Consider the following 17,002-nt stretch of genomic DNA (forward strand, 5'->3'; position numbering starts at 1 on the left):
AATACTATAGTGTGTTTTCTGACAAATGCCATGGGGGTGATTTGCCAAGAAATGGACTCTGTTGAACAGTGTCTTTCTGTTGAGGTCAAACCAGGCCTTGCTAAAACTCTGGGCAAACTTAAAGACAAAGCAGCTGGTACTCTGGTTACCCCCCTCTCCCCACAACCTGCATTGGATGTTTTCACAAAGGTTAAAGTTGGCGGCCAATCAGTCTGTTGTTCTGACTCCTCACAGACTCCGGTGATCATTGTTAGTTCTAATCTATTTTCTGGGGGAACTTGTGACCAGGTTTGTCTTTTCCTTTTGGAAAAAGGATGAAGAATTTTAAATATAGCCAGTGGGGGAAAGGTGAAACGGATTCTAGAGCAGTCGATAAAGATGCAGGGGTTGATATGTATGAATCACCTAATGTGTCTGAGGGTGGGGAGGAGGACAATATATCAGCTAACTGTAGTTTGGAATTTTTACAGTGTAAGATAACACCCTTTATGGATTGTATTTTTAACAGACTGTCCTCCATCGAACAGCAATTAACTAAATTACAGCCACTTCAGGCACATGTTAACCTGCCCACAAAACGGATGCTTCTTCTCTAACTCCTAAGGCCTGGTTATACCCCGGTGTTACTAATTCTGCTACTCTTAACCAGAATGCTAATTTGACTTAGGGTTTGAATGCGCATGTTTTAGGCCCTTTATCTAGAAATAAAGCAAAATCAGCTTCCCCAACCCCCTTTACCTTTAACTTATTCGATAAAAACGAATCTCACCTTATATCTACCACCAGATGTTACTCCATACACTATTATACACTATTATTCTGAAAGGGGTTCATAAACTTAAATCGCTCTCAACAAGAGTTCTGAACAGCTGATAAATAAGGGGGTTCATTGGGTTTCAGGGACATCTGGGCTTAGATATTCCCTGCATGATAGAATATCTATGGTGAGGGTGGTTGAGTGAGTTGGTAACTCCCCTAAATTACAACTGTGTTGTGATCATGTCCATGAATTAATTTGTATTCCAAGATCTATTGAACAGGTTGAATTCCATCTCTAGATTATTTTTACCACTCAGCACCGGATCTGGTGAGACCATTTTGCAATAATAATACTTATGGGAAAGGTGTTGTGGCCTCTCATTTTGCTGCAGCTGTCCATAACCGGTTTGTAGAACTGGGTCAAAGTGATGCCAATACGGAGACGCGGCGTGCGGCGAATGAAGATGGCCGCCACCTAGGGAGCCTCCGCCGCATCGAGCAGCGCTCGAACAACAGGGACCTCTTCTGTGCCCCCTCACACCTCTCCGACGGCAGTTCCGGATGTCGGAACATATGGGGACTGTTTTGTGAGATTTATAGACCTCGGGGAGGTCTTTTTGCACTTCTTTTTCCTCCCGTTTTTGTGGAGCTTTTGCGACCGGCATTTTAGGTATTTCAGCCTGCGTACTTTTCTTTTCTTTAAGTGTCATGCTGTGGTGTCGCCTTTTTTCTATATTGCCTTTTCCTTTGCCTTTTAATGCCTTACATTGAAATTTTTTATGGGGCAACATGTTTTCTTTTTTTTATCTATCCCCAGTCTCCAATTTATGGTTTATAATGCTATAATTGCAGGAACCTATATACCTCAATGGGTCGTAAGGACACTAAGGCTAGCAATGGTAAACGCCTTAAACATGACCAGCCATCTCCCTCCAAGTCGCCTCTTCCACTCACATTGGAAGACATTATGGAAGAATTGCGCCTTCTCAAGCCCTTTATGTCTGATACTGCTGCTGCTATACAGCGCATTGAGGACAAATGGATTGGCCTTGACTCCAGATTATCAGATGTAGAACAGAAAGTCAGTTATGTCCAAGATGTGTTGACTACAGTCGAAATTCTTAAAAAAGAGGTTAGTCAGTTGAAGAATACTTCGTAGGATTTGGAAAATCGAAATAGGAGCAATAATCTGCACATTTATGGTATTCCAGAGAATTCCGAAGGTAATGACCTAATAACGTTCTTAAAATCACAAATTTTACAGCTTGTTGGTCTTCTGAAAAATATGGACTTCAACATCCAGAGGGCGCATAGGCTTGGGCCTCAGACTACCTCTACTTCTTCCAAACCACGCAGCATCATTGCTTATTTTCTCCTCTATTTATGGCTATTCTCAATGCAGCGAAACAGCATAAACAACTCGTCTGGTCCAGTCACAGAATCTTCCTGAGTCAAGATGTCTCCAAATCTACTGCCTGTCGTCGGAAGGAATTTCTTGATCTGAGACCTGCAGTTTGCATAATGAATGCTCGTTACAGACTGATTCATCCTTGCTTCTTCAAGGTTACATACAAAGACAGAACTTTTAGCTTTGAGGATCCAGCTGACCTCTGCAAGTTTATCCATTCGCACAGAGGGGTACAGATGGCACTCAGCAAGCCATGATGACTTCTTGATATCTCCGTAGTTTGTCTTAGTTGCTGTTGTTTATTATGCCTCCTGTCATTGCTTAATGCTAATTGTATGCTGTTTTCTTGTTACTTGTTCCTTTTCTCCTTACCATTACCTTCATGTTTTTCAGATACTTTCTCCTAGTCCTACCGCTGGCTCCCCGTCCATTGTTGCCCTCCTATGAGTCCTACGTGTGCTGTATCACCTCACGACCCTGCACCTTCATGTTGTATGGTAAGCCCCTTGTACGTATTACCTTTTTTCATATCACAGTAATTACCTATTCACCCTATTATTTTAATTTCTATCATGTACTTTTCCTTCATTCTGTCCCATTTTATCACTCTCCTTTCTCAGTGTCCTACTCCTGTGTGGCTGTCTTGCCCCTCGTCGCCCCCCTCCCTCTCTAATGCCTCTCCCTTTGCATTGCTCCTTGACTCGAGTCTGCGGACTCTTGGTCATTTTCTTCTCGATATCCTTTCTGGTGGAATCCTATCCTCCACTGCCTTTTTCCTTCTCTTTTCTTAGTTTCTTGCTTCTCTCTCTTTTATCTTTCTCTTCAGGAGTCCTCCTACTTTTTCATATCTGGTTCTTTTTGGAAATGCTGGTGCTCTCTCCCCACTCATTTTCTTTTTCATCTGTATATGTTTCACTCATCCCTTTCCATTTCAGCCTCTTTATTCCTTTTTACGCATTAATCTTTGTCTATCTACCCTTCCCCCATCTAGTGGAATTCATCTACTTTTTTCCTTCTTTTTCAATTATGTCCTTTCTTAATCCTCTATTTTTCTACATTCTTCTCTCATGAAAGGTCTACGTATTATAACTTAGAACGCTAAGGGATTGCGTAATCCCATTAAAAGACAGCGAGTGCTTTCGCACCTTGCTCGATTACACTGTCAAATAGCAATGTTGCAAGAATCCCACCTTACCACCCAAGATTTATCTATATTACGCAAGTATTGGGTTGGTGAGATTTTCTGTTCATCGGCTGTTATTCATAAGAATGGTGTTGTTATTTTATTTCACAAATCTTTAAATGTTGTGTAGCATAACAAATTTGCTGATACTAATGGTAGATGGTTATATTTAGATGTTACAGTTAATAATCACCCTTTCTCTTTATGTAATGATTATGGCCCAAATGGTGTTGATACGTTCTTTTGGAACAATCTTTCCACCCTCCTCTCCTCACACTCTGCTGAACATTTAATCCTAGGTGGAGACTGTAACCAACTAATGGACCCTTTCCTTGATCGTAAATCCCAGAATAGATATGTCCCTATTAGAATGCAGAAGGGTTTTTACAAGACTATCACCAATAGGGGGCTTATAGATACATGGCGCACTTCTCATCCCGATACCCTTGAGTTTTCTTTTTTTTTCCCTGTTCACAGATCTCACTCACGGATTAACTACTTTTTCCTCACACAGCCCGCTTTTCAATATGTGAATAAGGTCGAAATTGGCTCCATACTTACTTCTGATCATGCCCCTGTCATCCTTGACATGGATTATCCTTCTCCCTCCTATACTTCCAAGAGATGGCGCTTCAACAATTCTCTTCTTTTGGATACCCAATTCTCAGAACAATTCCTTGCATTTGCCCAAGAATTTTTTCAACTTAATCTCTCCTCCGTTTCTCAATTCCATGTTCTCTGGGATGCCTTTAAGGCCTCTGCTAGGTGCTTTATTATTGATTATGTTTCTCGAAAGAAAAAGAAGGCTCTTTCTCTTTGCCTAACCCTTCTTAAACAAATTAAAGCTCTTGAACACAAATATTTTACCAATTCTTCTCCTGATACCTTACCTCTTCTAATTTAAACTAAGCTGCAGTACAATAAGCTTTCTTGGGATTCGGCCAGCAATACTCTCCTCAAATTTAATGCTAAGATGTATGGCGGTCGTAACAAAGCTGGCAGATCTTTAGCTAACTATCTTAAGATTAAGGAACAGAAGTCTAAAATTGTAGCTATTAATGACACCTCGGGCACTTTACACTTTACTGACTCCTCCATACTTGATTGCTTTTCTAAATATTACTCCTCTTTATACATGCCAGAGACTTCTCCCTCATCTGATCAACTCGATTCCTTTTTTCAATCCCTTCCCAAATCCTTCGATACTGTCCCTGATTTTACTTCCCTTGATGCACCCATCTCCACCGTGGAACTTATTGAGGCGATGTACTTATTGCCCAAGTACAAAACACTAGGTCCGGATGGTTTCACGGTCCGTTTCTTCCTACATTTTAAAACTCTTCTGGTCCCTCATTTACTGTCATTGATTGATTCATTTTTGATTGGCGGTTCTTGACAAGGTACCTTTACTTAAGCAATGCTTTACCTTATCGCAAAAAAGGATAAGATCCCAACCAATGTAGGAACTATAGACCAATTTCCCTTATAAATACCGCCTGCAAAATTGATGGCAAGCTTCTTGCCCTGCCTATTAATAAGGTCATACGCTCAATCACAGACAACAAGGAACCCTTCTTAATATTATACATCTTGCCTCAAAATCCGATTCTTCTCTCGCAGCAGTCACTCATGATGCTGAAAAAGCTTTTGACCGGGTAAGCTGGGACTTTATTTTTGGCTCTTTGCGTTGGCACGGCTTTAGCCCCACTAATATTAATCTTATAAAAATATTATATTCAGCTCCAACCACCTCCGTTTGGGTTAACAGTTGCTAATCCAGTTATTTCCCTCTTCTTTGCGGCACTAGACAGGGTTGTCCCCTTTCTCCCCTCCTCTTCATTCTTGCCCTCGAGCCTTTTCTGGAAACCATTAGACGTTCCAAATGCTATACCGGTTTTCAGTTTCATATCGTTGAGATTAAGTTCACCGCTTATGCTGACGAAATTCTTTTTATTTCTAATCCATCTGTTACCTTGCCTGAATTTTTTTCTCTATTGTCTTCTTATTCTACTGTCTCAGGCTACAAGTTGAATGCTGACAAATCTGAAATTCTACCCCTCAACAAATTCTGCCTCCCCTTCATGTTTACTAATTCTGGTTTCACATGGTCCCCCTCTCACATCAAATGTCTCGGTATTCTCTATTGTAATAATCTTAGGGATCTGGTCAAAATTAATTTTGCTGAAATTTGCAAAAAAACCTCGCCCCTTATTGATAGGTGGTCTCCTCTGTTCCTTTCATGGTGGGGTAGATTGGCCACGATTAAAATGATGCTTCTCCCAATCATTATTATCTCTCCATGCTCCCTATTTCTCTTCCTAACACTTTCTTCCGCACCATCTATACTATTCTCATCAAGTTTTTGTGGAACAACCATAAATCTAGAATGTCCTTAGCCCGCCTTCAACTGCCTAAAGATTCTGGGGTAATCAACTTCCTGAATCTTAAACGGTACGATTCAGCTTTTACTTCGAGAGCAAATTTGGACTTTCCTTTCAGATTCAGCCTCTTCTTCCTGTACCGCCTGGTGCTCGTTGGAACAGGCCCAGTATTCTCCCTTTTCTCTTCTTTCCACCATTTTGTACACTTTGCCTCCAAAAAGTATTTCGTTCCCCACCCTTGCTCATTCTAAGAAACTTGCTCTTTCCTTGTTGTGCGCCCATCCTTCGTTCAATTCATGCTCCACAAATGCCTCCCTCCGGTATAATAAACACTTTTAAATAAATAATCGCGCTTTGTTTTGGAAGGAGTGGATTGATAAGGGTATCCACACACCTCAACACTTGATGAAAGATGTCACTTTTATGCCTTTCCCAGCCGTCCAATCCCTTTGTCACATCTCCTCAAAACATGCCTCTCAGTATACTACACTTAAAGACGTCCTCACTAGTTAATACACCCCTGTGCACTCCAACCCCACTACCTCTTCTGACCTTTTAGCACCTTCCCCGATCCATATCGATTTTTCAACCCAATTCAATTTATAAATTATTATCCCTTTCTCACACCACCAGATTGGAATCCCTATTGGAACTACAATGGGAAAATTAATTGAGCACCGATCTTCCTATCCACACCTGGGAATTGCTTTGGTCCAGAATCCGCACCACTTCCTGTTCTGCTAGTACAACGCAAACTTTATATTACTTTTATAACAGACTATTTTTGACCCCTTGTGATCTTCATCGTTTTCATTTGCTAGATTCCCCTAAATGCTGGTCATGTCCTCATGCTAAAGCAGATTTTTTACACATGTTCTTCTACTGTCCCTCGATCAACTCCTTTTGGAATACTATTTGGAATAAGCTTAATGTCCCTTTCCATGTTAACCATGTATTCTTGGGCAATCTCGCTTCAGGTTTTGCCACTCATAAGGATGCTGGCCCTTTCATTAATCTTTTCTTAGCAATTTCCTTTCAGATAATTACGGTTAACTGGAAGGATTCCTCTAAAATCTCTTACCAAGCCTGGTGGAATTTACTATGTCATTACCATAGGATGGATAGAACTTATGTGACCTCCACCTCATTGCTAGTTAAGAGACACTTATTGTGGTTACCTCTAACTACCCTTTTGTCTAGAAAGTTAACATAATTCATGTTGTTAATATTCTTGTAAACTGCTACACTTTCATATATTCATTGGTTTTATGATGCTCTCTCTTTCCTATTTTCTCTCTCCTTTGTACTCTTCTTTCTTTTTCTTTCTCTCTTTCCTCCTTTTCTTTTCTTCTTCGTTAACATTTGCTAAAATGCCTTGTTTTCTCACTAGGTACAGTCTTTCTTTTGGATATTAGGTTATTTTGCTTCTGTTTCTTTACTTCTTAGTTATCAGTTTTTCCTATTTTTTTGCTAATATTCTGTACTGATGTGTTTCATGGATTTACTACTTTCAATAAATCATTTTAAACTTAAATAAAAAAGTGATACCAATGATTGAGAGCCAAGCAGAATGACCCCTTCTCTAACAAATGTTTGCCCATCTGTCGGGGATACTCATCTGAGCTCTGCATTCTTGAGAGCTGACCCTATATCTGATTTGAATATCCCTCTGGTATAAGACATCACAGGCATGTCTATGGCATCGGATCTCGTGGGTCCTATAATAAGTGTGGACATCAGGACCTTAGGTGGTAATCCTGCTCTAAAACTTGCATCTTGGAAAGCTTCATGCCTAGGCTCCAAGATGGATAACCCAGATTGGTCACATTTTACTAATGGTTTTGGTATTGTAAGTTGTCTCAAACACAGGATCTTGAGTCAGTTTATATTGATGGACTCCGCTCCTTTTTTGCATCAGCAGTTCCATTACGGGCTACTAGAGCACAGTGTGATCTGTTAACTTTAGTTAGGGTAGGGTTTCCTCAGGTAGTTAAATGGTCTTATTTGGATTCTCCTTAGCTTCAATTTTTGTGGTTCAATTTTAGTCCGATGAATTTTTATTAATTCATTTTTATAGTAATCATTTTAACATATCTATATATGTTAAAATGATTACTATAAAAATGAATCAATAGTGACAGTGACCACACTTACGAATGAACTGCTTAGATTTATTGATACTCAGGAGGGACCAATAGCTTTACTGTGGATGGGTGATTTTAATATAATCTCTGTCCCCTTTCAAGCTCTTTGTCCTCCGGTCAGGTGGACAATTCTGGAGAGGAATTAACTGATTTTTGCCACTCATCCTATGGAGAAGCACCTAGTCACCTCCTTAAGTACGTTTGTATTTTGCTTTTGACACATTAATCCGTTTCTAAAACCAACATACATTGGCAGGGAAGGCGGAAGTTTAATAGATTATTTTTCATTACATATCTTTTTTCAAATGTTTCCGTCATAGAAACTTCGTTTAGAATCAGAGCAGAAAATAGAAAAATAATGAATTCCCCATTGCAATTTTCATCAATATTGTGATCCGATAGCTGCCCTTTTCTATTCAGAAACAGGATCAAAGCTCTCTGCTGAGTGAAGGCCCTGCTTGGGTGTACAATAAGGTGGCAGCCAGGCATAAACCACAGGGCAGGCACAGCAGCAAAATCCCACTGTACATAGCTGCAAATAGTAATTTAAATCCGTAGTAATCTCTCCCATGAGCCTTTGAAGGATGTTATGTGACTGCAAGGACATTTTAAGTGTGTTCAGGCTGGTTAACTCCAGAGTTAGAGACTCAAAAGAGGACGTTTACATTCTGTAAGGTTGTATTAGTAGCTTGGGTTACACACTTCCTTTCTACATTTTAGTAGAATTGGACATCAGATCGCAAAAGCAACTGCAAATAAATCATGCGACAAGTCATGTCCATAAATGCACCCAGGAACTGGAACCACTCCCGGTATCCATCAGGACCACCCTATACCCGCTCCAAAAGAAAGAGATGAAGACTTGCCCCCTTAAAGATCAGGGTGCGGTAAGAGTCAATTTACACTTACGGGTACTCTAATCACTTGATATCTTTGCACTCGACCTTGTACATTACTCTGCAATCAGGCAGATTATTCCTATAAAATCTTGCATTCATACATACACACACATACATGCATCAGTAATAGATGAACAGGGACATTCACAGAATACAGGATGAATTATCCTTCTTGAAAATGTGGACTCTGTTAACCAAACCAAGCAGCTTAATAGTAGCACTATGTGAGGGCACAAATGATTTACTAAACTGGTGCCACACGTTTTTATCGTAAAAAAGCTACAGCTGACTGAAAATGAACAATCAACATGATCACCATGTAGTGGGTAGTGCCATCCACATATTATCTTGTAGTGAGGAGGTCCAAGCAGGTAGGTTGCAATAAAAGATGATTTATTCAAGCAGGTAACAAGTAGGTTAGTTGTGAAGGAGAGCCCCACCAGGAGTAGCCTGTCTGCTGCTCAGCCCATGACCAACTGTCACTTCACCTCTCTTAGTCCCAACATTCTGAGGCACATCATGAACCCAACATTCTATTGGGCACAGAGCAAAGGCACTGGCTAAGCTGGAGGTGTAAAATACATTTCATTACAAATGCGGGATACTACACATCTACGTCAGACAAATTAAATAGAATCTAGTGGCAATTGATGAAAACAGCAGTGTGCATGCAGCTTCTTTTCCACCTAAGCTTTAGGACATTGAATACAGGTCACTGTAAAGCTAGGGTATGTGTTCTCCTAGGGGTGTTTAGCCCCCCCTGGAACTGAGGAGATGGGAGATGCCACAGTTTGGGGATGATGGAGGCTGAGGAGCTCTCTTCAATTGTTCGAGGGAACCTAGGACCTTGAACAGGGTGGCAAAAATAGTGCTTTGTTATTGTAGGAAATTGGGTTACTGGTTGGGGAGGGTAAACCCCTACTCAAGCAGCAACCACAGTTCTTGTCGAGGTGAAGTTGTAAGCAACATCAAATTAATCTGTGCTTAACCTGCCGATAGCTTGACACAAAAACATTAGGCTTAATTTAGGGGCAATGTGTAAACAGTAATAACGTGAAAACACAAGGAAAATTCCACAGTAAATATTTGAGACCGAAACAACAAAATCCAAAAGTAGAACTGGAGATATGCAATTTTAGAGATTTTAGTGAAAATAGTGCCTAAAAGCACAAAGTGCTGACTATGGTCATCTGGGCGCCCGAGTGGGAAAACGGCAGAAGTCCAGGGCAACTGCAATGGCGTGTGGGCAGGATACAGGGACCAAGCTAGGCCTGCTAAACAAAGTCCCTTAAACCCTGGCTAGGGAGCATTCCTTGATCACGCATTGAGTATGCGTTGCATAGCGGCTGTTGCAATGAGCCGTGGCCTCTGATGCGAGTTTCAGAATCAAAGATACGTCGAGCAGTGTCTGTTTTGATGATGCCTTATGTGAGGCTTGCGATGAGAAGCCCTGTGTCATCAGCGAGGATGCCCTGGACAGAGGCTTTCAATGCAGAGTCCTGCATTGGAGATGCATCACACAGCGGCGGTTCTGAGGAGCTCCAGGCTGAAATACGAGGTCCTGGGTCACAGATGCATTGCGCAGCGGCAGTTCCGATGAGTAGCTGCGAGGAAATGCATCACGCTGCATCAGTTCTTTCCAAGAGTCCATAGCTGAGCTGGCAGAGCACTTTCAGGCCGATTTACAAGGGCCCAGTACTGGGGTGGCACTACTTGGGGGGGCAGGATCAAGAGCAGACAGAGTCCAGGTGCTGGGTTTAAGGTGGTTGGAGCTTTTTATGTCCCTGAGGCTCTGAATAGGAGGCTAGCCAACTAGCCCTTGGAGTCATCTGGTGGTCCAGGGTTCAAGATGAAGGTCTAGTCATTTACACGTAGGCAGCAGGGTAGCACAGTAGCAGTCCTTCTTGCAGCAAACAGGCACAGTAGTCCTCCAGAGTAAGTCTTCCACAGGCCCTTAGGTGCACTGAAGAGTTGAGTCTGAGGGTCTAATATTTACACTTTGAAGAACGAGGAGAAGGTTCAAGATGTTTCCACCCCCAGAGATGTTTGGAATGTCCTGCCTCCCTGCCCTGCCATGGCCCCAGCTTGTCTGGGGGCACAATAGACTGGTGTGAAACATTTTGTGAGTGTACTGAGGTAGAGCCTTTGTGATGTGTAAGTGTGGTAGGTGACTGCTCCTCCCCCTCATCAAGTCAGAGATGACCCATCCTGACAACACCTATACCCCCTTTGTCTCATGGTCTGGGAACAATACATGAAGGCCAACTGCCAGCTACATCTAGTCATACGACCCAGGATACAGGCTGCAGGCACCAATGGTTAGGAAAAAAAGTCATCTTTCTAAAAGTCGCATTTTCAGAATTGTGACTTAACATCCAACTTTACCCATTAAAGAGGATTCTACATTACAATTCTTTATTCACCAAAATCCACTTTCCGACCTCATCCTAACAGGATGTTGGCACTTATTAAATGTAATAAGGTAACCCAATGTTACCCTATGTGAGAGATTGGCCCTGCAGGATTGAGTTTTTCATTCCCAGGACATGTAAACGTTTAAAGTACACGTCCAATGTTTTAGATACGCTGTACGATGTGTTGGGCCATTCCTAGGTGTGACATATCTATTAAAAAGGAAAGTTTTGGCCTATCAAAATGGCAGTTAAAACTGTACACATAGGCTTCAATGGCAGGCCTGAGACATGTTTACTTAAGTGGATGGCACAATAAGGGCAGCAGGCCCACTAGTAGTATTTATTTTACAGGCCCTTGGTACTTGTAGTATTGCTTTTGCATTGCTTTTCTAGGGACTTACAAGTAAATTTAATACGTCAATTGGGTGTAAGCCAACTTTACCAGGTTTAAAGGAGAGGGCATAAGTACATTAGTAATTGTTAGCAGTGACAAAGAGAGCAGAGTCCTAACAGCCAACAAAACAGGTTCAGAAACAGGAGGGTGAAGGCAAAATGTTTGGGGATAACCCTGCAACAGTTATGCACTTCATACTTTGCACTGCATACTGTGAAATATCCTACAATAACAAAACACTTGAATGTCAGGTGGAACTGTACAAAAGGGAATTATTTCATCTGAAGCATGAAGTGACGGGTGAGTTGTTCAGTGGAACAGCAAACTTATTTTTTAACTTCTAAGTAAAAGATTGGTACAGTCAGTCTTGATTTAGTAATGCATACCAATATCATGGCTTACCTTTTTGAATATCCCTAATTGGATTGTTTTAAGGTCTAATTTACATAGATGACCATGACGAACTTTCATCTACTGTGGTAGATGATTTTGTTGCCAGCCTTGACTACTTAATGTTTTCTCCTGACACAGAGTTAACTTTTGAAATTAGCACACAGTGTTCTTTCGATCTCTGAAATTCGACCTTTACTTTTTTCAAAATAAAAATGTCACTACAATTTAATTTGACTTTTTACCAAAACAGACTGAACCTTGGCACAAAGTAATCTGCTTAAAGTAGAACTATTCTTAGAGAACAAGAATTCTTTAACTACTTCCTAGAAACAATATTGACCTAATGCACAACTCAAACTAGCTTGTATATTCTGCTATGGGATGGTCCCGACTTTCTATTCTGTATCTAGAGCCATTTCATAAATGTACATTTTGTGATTAATTTGGTTAGCATTTCTAATATCAAATCATATGCTTACAATGAAATCATTGCTTTTAGATGCATACTGTACAAATGCTCATTTTGTGTAAGACCATTTTTTAAAAATACATTATATGTATTTTTTGGTTGGGATTGTAAAAACACATACTCTGGCTTTTATGTTTTAATATTTCTCTTAGATGAACATAGTAGCGTGGAGTGGGTGTTGTTAACCATTTTATGACACTATTGTAAATTTCCCGATTAATGCCCTCATATAGGTGTAAATCACTATGTCCTTATATAGGCATAAGAATCATAACCATATTTAGTCATAGCCCATGCAGTCCAAATACGGCAGAGCTACTTCCACTAGTTCCGAAAATCTACAACGATTTCTTGGAAAACTCGGCTTCAGCAGCTAGGGACTTTCCCTTGCTCGAGAACTGACTTGTCCGAGAACTCATGGAGTTTTCAAAGAACCAAGAGTCTTTACTGACGTTATTATGTCCACCTTGACGTCAAACTCGGCAACTTCAAGGTATAAATATGCCCACACTTGCCTTAGCAAACACACAGTGGTTTGGAGCGGTTCGACTATCTACTTGCCCAACGCGCCCTGGTACTGTAAGTGCCGAAGGAAGCCGACCCTCCAGCAGACGCGATGAGAGCGACGCTGTCTTTTCTCCTGCCGAGAAATCCAGCTCCAGTGTTTCCAAGCTACCCTTGCGGGTCGTTGGGAAATCGAGTCCCAAGACTGACCGTCTTCATTCCAAACTAAGGTACCGAGCTGATTAGACCCTAAGAGAAATCTTGGAGAGATTCTTGGCAAAAGAATACTATATTTATACTACACCTCACTTACTTCTTCCCTCGTACTAAGCTTAGGTTAGGTACATCGGTGTAGGCGAATTTTAGAAGCACCAGTTGAGTACTTTTAGCCTCTGTTATTTATGTATGTATTCATCTATGGTTTAGGAACCATACAATGCTCTTGCAGTATGTAAATGTAAATGTATAGGCATTTATATAGCGCACTACTTACCCGGAGGGTCCCAAGGCGCTTCGACCGCTGCGAAACCCTTCCTGGCTTCCCTGAGAGATGGTCCCTTAATGGGTATCTCCAGGGTGAGACCAGGCATCCCTGGCGGTATGGTGGGGCCGTTAGTGAAGATGAGGCAAGCTAATGCCCAGAGTTGCCGAGTGTGATCGCTGATCAGAGTGGGCACCGAGGCGAGAGAATTATCGAGTCCGCTGACCCTGGTCCAGAAACCTGCCGCGCCGGGAATCGAAGCCTGGTCCCGGGCCGTCCTTTGCTCTCGGGTCTGCCGCCTCTAACCAGTGAGCCACACTACTTCACACTTCAGTATTATTTTATTCTACTCTTTTTACTGTATGCATTATATTTTGCAACCAGTCTTACGATTGTAGCAGTTCATTTCTTATTCTTGAGAAAGAAGACTGTTCAATAAAACCTTTTTATTGAACGCCAGTCTATCTATTTCTCTGCACCTCTAGTGAAACAAAGCATGCATGATTGACTGAGTGAAATATCTATCTATTGTTTCCACGACTCCGAAGATCAGTTTTATCTTGGGGAAAAAAAGTTGTCATGTTTATGCGGTTGTCAGAAACGAATCCCTTCTTGTAAATTCAAGAATGTTTCTGGTGCCCTCTAAACTAGCTGGCACTCACAATTAAGTCTAATATATTCGATAGAGACCTAGTAGACCTCAGTCCTACGTCACATATATAGGATATGTTATTCCAATGCGCAGAGCCTATTCGGAATATAGGAACTACTCTACAGAACCATTATACGTAGAAGTTGTTCCATCCTCTTTCTGTAAAAGCATAAACTATTTTGTGCTCTAAATACTGATAATGAAAACGCCCAGCACATAAGCAAGTAGGCAAAAACATCAAAAGGGAATAAATAAGGTGCTTAACTGTTGATAGGCTACAATGCACAGATTGATATCCAGCGGACACAATTACATTTAGCAGTTTTTTTTATTATGCTTTAAATCCGGTATCACAAATGTATTGTAGCTCTACTAAAATGACCTCCTGACTTTGCTACAGGCATTTCTTGGCATAAAAAGCAGTTTCCCTTTGATTAATTGTGCAGTTAGCAGCAGTAAGGAATATGTTATCAGGGGAGCATCTGAAGCAGGTCTTTGGGCCTGTACCAAGTTGTTAAATAAACAGCAGTAAATGCAGAGCAAACCGAATGCAGTTGTTCAGTCAATCTAGTTCTGTTCCGTCAGCCAAGCACCTTGATCCGTCTATCAAAAAGTACTTACAAATTTGAGAGCGACTCACCAAACTGCACCATGTTGAGCTGATGATTGATGAGTGAATCTTACAAAATACACATTGTATTAGGTTGTCACTGGTGTAGCAGTGTTTATATATAATTGTTGTAGCTATGTCATTTAGTCTCCATTTTAGTTTTCCCTTTTAGCTTACCATCTTTTTATAATGGAACTTTAAATATTTTTTTTCACTAACACAAGACAATGTTGTGCAAACATTTATTTTTGGTAGACATTGTTGTTCTATAGTCTGCACTGCTAGTTCCATAAAACACATTTATTATTTTATTACATAATGTCCTTGTTTTATTTTATGTTCATAGGAGACAACTCTTTCCCGAAACTAATTAAAACTACATTGTTCTGCTTCTCTTGCAGAATATGATCAGGTCAATGTTTTATTATTTAAACAGTATGTGTTTTGCATTCGGTGAGAGGCACTTCACACCGGAGTGTTATCATGGAAGCTGCTGAGATGTGGGACTTAGATACAGCTCTGCATCCCCCGTCATTCATCCTACAAAGGAAAGTGACTGCAGGCCGGTTGTGTGCAGGCTTGCACACTCAGACAAATTGCATTCGTACATGTACCAATGCTGGCTTCCTGAAGCATTATACCAAGGTTTGGGGTTAGATTATTCCAACAGGGCCTGGAAGAAGCATACTCCCACAGTGCTCCCAATAGTGTTAGGGTATAAGTGATTGATAGTAGTAAAATTAGTAACAATTAAATTGGTGACTTGTTTGTATTTTTCACCAGTCTAATCATGCTTATAACTATTATGTGTCTCATCTGTTTAGTAATTGCAGTTCATGTTTCATTTACAAGGGTTAGATCTTTTCAATAAAGATTTGAAAAGGTATTATCGTTTTTTTCTTTGTAAAACTTTGAGCATGCAAAAGTAACAAACGAAAGGGATATATCTGTTTCCATGTTCGAGGTTAGGAACAACATCTGCAACTCTGGAGGCTTAAGAGTTTATATGGGGTACTGTGAGCTAACTGAACCAACATTTACTGATGATATAAGAAGACTCAGTCCCTATAATATGTAGTTTTGCTGATCTAATAAACAGTCTTACTAAATTGTAGGAACCATACAACAGAATATCAAAGAGGATTTGGAAAATTATTATCCGTACTTGGAGGTTATGAATCAATATTTTTCAGGAATCAAAAGCTCAGAGGGTCGGTTAGCATTGTAGGACTAATGGTAGCAATATATGCTGCAACCTGCGACAGTCTCTGCTTCCTGGGAGTACTTCTGGAAAGTCGGATATTTATGCAGGTTGAAAGCACAAACTTTGCAAATGGAAAGGTGGTTCAATATTATAATTGAAAGTCTCTTGCCTATACAAAGGCAGATGTTCTATCTGTTTGAGTCTACAGTCTATATTTGCAGTACCTGTATTTTTTCAAATCTCTTAATGTACATTTGCAAAACAATATTACTCATCAATGCAGACTAATATTTTTAGCAACATTTTGATAAAGGTTTGTTGAAAATTTGCCCTTTCTGCAGGATCACCAAAGATTGTTGCCTCTGATTGCTGAACCCATTTTTTTATGGTTCTAGTGCTCTGTTCACTTTACCAAGGCTAACCAGTGGTAAGGTGCTTTGCCTTCCCTTTCAAAAATGTTTAAAATTGGGAAATATCTAAGTGACACATTTAGTTTGCTTGTATGTCCCTATTACATGATACTACATCTGGCCAGGGCCTGAAAATTAAATGACATTAGTGGCCAGCAGCAGTCATTGTTCCACCCAATAATGAAGTACTGTAAATCATATCTTCAGGCCTGCACATGCAGCCTGGGTGTGCAGTTTTAAACAGCCAATTTGACAGACAAATTCACTGCGCTAGCGCTTGGTAGCAAGTAGGACTGCTACAAGCGTGTTCTTGTATTCCTGCTAAATAATTGCTTTTAGACCGTTTTTAAATACCTGTGCATTGTGTAATCAATTACTTGCTGTGTGCTCGCTCACTCCCCGGTCCACCGCAGCTTCTAGTGCTGTTTGATGTGGAGGGAGGCAAGCAGCACTACTTCCTGGTTGCTCCATTGGAGGCGGCCATACTTGGTGGGTTGACGCGCTAGTCTCCCACTCCGCCCTGATTACTAAAGGGCTGGCCTGAAGCGCGCTCGAAATTGACAGACAAATTCACCGCGCTAGCGCTTGGTAGCAAGTAGGACTGCTACAAGCGTGTTCTTGTATTCCTGCTAAATAATTGCTTTTAGACCGTTTTTAAATACCTGTGCATTGTGTAATCAATTACTTGCTGTGTGCT

The 17,002-nt window shown here is 40.8% G+C and overlaps 1 protein-coding gene across 1 annotated transcript in view; it reads right to left on the minus strand.

Moving 5' to 3' along the window:
* The window catches only part of KCNN2 (potassium calcium-activated channel subfamily N member 2), a 553,541-nt gene that overhangs the window by 104,728 nt on the left and 431,811 nt on the right, over window positions 1-17,002 (minus strand). The window lies entirely within an intron of this gene.

Source organism: Lissotriton vulgaris, chromosome 3_1, assembly GCF_964263255.1.
Source record: "Lissotriton vulgaris chromosome 3_1, aLisVul1.2, whole genome shotgun sequence".
In the NCBI taxonomy this organism is placed as follows: domain Eukaryota; kingdom Metazoa; phylum Chordata; class Amphibia; order Caudata; family Salamandridae; genus Lissotriton; species Lissotriton vulgaris.